Raw genomic sequence first — 2,877 nt, 5'->3', positions numbered from 1 at the left:
ACAACATGGTTTCTATTTCCGAGTTCGGCATGAGATAGAGTGGCTTGCATTAGTTGCTTGATGGTATAAAATTGTGACTCATGACTATGCACTTCAGGGTTCGCTATTGGAATTTGAAAGATTTCAGAGATGAGTTCTAGAGTCAATTTAAAACGTTGTCCATGGGCATGGAAATAGAATTTACCATTTTCAGGTTTGCAAAATTGGTAGAACATCATAACCAATTCCCTAGAATAAGCAGATGTCGAATGATATAGCAGAGGCATCCATCCTTGACGTACAATTTTTGTGTCAAAATGTGGGGAAAACAGGCCTTCATTAAAAAATTTCAAATTTTTTTTCTCGGGCACTAATTTTCTTGGTTGATCCATTTGAAAGTATAAGTGAGGGAAAAATAGTGAAGAATGAGTGAAATGAAGATATCTTAAAGAATGAGATTTATAGCCAAGATATGAACATTTACAGATTAGGATGGCAAGTGCAGTTAGATCCGGAATTAATAAGTGGGAAAAACACAAATAAAACATGTGCTCTTGTCGTATCACATTTATGTGGTAGTACATTCAAATGAGAATTTCCCAGGTGGGTATTTTAACGTCAGATTCCCAAGACGATTAAGAGGTGTTCAAAAATATTAGATCATACGGAGGAAGGTTTCACAGGCCAGTTAGACCAACACGTATTTTCTATCTTGAGTTGTCAAATAGGGCATTTAAAGTCATGTCCCTAAGACTGTTATCGAGATATGCAAAAAAACAGAACATACGGAGGAAGGGGCCATAGGGTAGTTAGACCTACACTTAAATTCTGAATTGAGGTAGTAAACCTCAATTAATGGAAACTGGTTAGAGCTTACAGAGTTGCGTGCATGACATTGGTAAGGCATACCTAAGTAGTGTGCGTGACTTGATTTGAACATAATGATTCGATCTTGTTTTGTTTTTGTGAATTTTTGATATTTTTGCTTTTTTTATAGGTTTTCTATTTTTTTTTTTTGTTTATGATGAAGTAAAAATACAAATAATACATTCAAATATAACATAGACAATTTCTCCATTTAATACGTAAATCGTACAAATGTGTGATAATTATTTAACACACCACACTAATGTACAAAAACATTAAAGAAAAGGAAAGATGTACGTTACATAGATCTAGATATTTTGAAGGATGTTATGCATAACTAACAGTATGACAACGATAAACACTGTTATCATGAAGACCTTGAATGCAACATCACATTGCTGCTTTTCAAAATTTTTGATCGGATTCATTATGTGATAAAAGAATAGAGTGTGGAAGAATTAATTTGTGGAGAGGTAGAGAATGGGATGAGTGAAGTAGTGAGAGGGGTCGATATTTAAAGGGAGAGATATGACCGTTTGGATGGAGGCGTGCGAAATAAAGTCGTTGGGCCTAGTGGCTAATCTGTCGGTTGGGTGTATTTGTGGATCAACCCATTGGACATAGTTATGGATCAGTCCGTTGGATATAGTTATGGATCAGTCCATTGGACATGATCATTAGGCTTTAGGATTTCTCAAAATGCTTAAAATGCAGATTCTTGATTCATTTCAACTCCAAATTTGACAAATGAGCTACCAAAATGATCAACATGAAAAATGCCATTTAATGGAATATTGCATGCTCAAATGTAAACTTGTTTTTGAAAAAGGTGGGAGAAAAACTATTAATAAGCACCAAAAAGTATAGTTTAAACCCTTAATAGTATTCTACTTAGGCCAATTATGTTTATAATAAATGAGAGTTATTATTGTTTACATGTTTTTGTGCATTTCAGGACTTGAAGTTAATTACATGACTAAAAACACCATTTTTGTATGGAAAATGAGTCAAGATGATTGCTAAGGAAGTTCTACGTTTAAAACTCAAGATTCATGAAGAAAAACCTATTTCAAGCCCAGTCAAAGCTGGGAAGTCAAAGTCAATCCGGGTAGAAAAAGAACAGAAAAGTCAATAGAACTTTAACAAGTCGTATCTTTGGACTCGGCCCTCAGAATTGGGCCTACTTTATATCAAAACGACTGGATCGGAACCAAATTTCCAATGGACCTGGCCTTGCTACAATCAGAGCAATAAACATAGATGAAAAGGGCACATAAGTAATTTTCAACAGTTGTGTCCTCTTTAGACTTAACCTAATGGACTTTGGGCTTACATTAGAGGCCTAAAGTCCCCCTTTTTTTTATCCATGCATGAAAATATAACCCTTACCCCCTCCTATATAAAGTGGGTTAAGGCTAAACACTCCTCTCCTCTTCTTTTCTCAACCCCTTAGTTTATTATTAGTTTAGTTTAGTTTAAAATTATGTTAACTTTTTTTAGGGTTCGAGTAATTTTAGTTTGTTGCCCCCATTAATTCCCATCAATAAAAAGCTTTAGTATTAATTTCAAGTATTGTCTTTTCAATTATGTTTTCTATTCAATCTTTAGTTAGTATGATTCCGATAACATAAGGCTAAACCTCCATTAGAGGAGGTTTATGAAGCCATGTGAGGATGATTAACTATTAGTATATTATTGTTTTGCATAAAAGAACTTCAAGTTTTTCATTATGAGTGTCTAGAGATAGAGCTCATAACGGAGAACAAGAGTTTAGAGCCACCACCAAAGAGATTTGTGGTGGAGCTAAACTCTTATGCTAGTGAAACCTTGATCCGAGACGACTTGGTGTTTGATAAGAGCCCAAAACTATAGTTTTAACCACTTAACAATCGTACTTTTAGACCAATTATGTGAATAATAAGTAAGAGTTAATACTAATTATGTGTTTTTATGCATTTTAGGCTTCAAAGTCCATTATGTGCAGAAATGTGCCACTTTAGCGAGATAAAGGAGCAAAGGTCTGTTACTAAG

Source organism: Coptis chinensis, chromosome 6 (assembly GCF_015680905.1).
Source record: "Coptis chinensis isolate HL-2020 chromosome 6, ASM1568090v1, whole genome shotgun sequence".
NCBI classification, from domain to species: domain Eukaryota; kingdom Viridiplantae; phylum Streptophyta; class Magnoliopsida; order Ranunculales; family Ranunculaceae; genus Coptis; species Coptis chinensis.
This window is presented reverse-complemented; position numbering follows the sequence as displayed.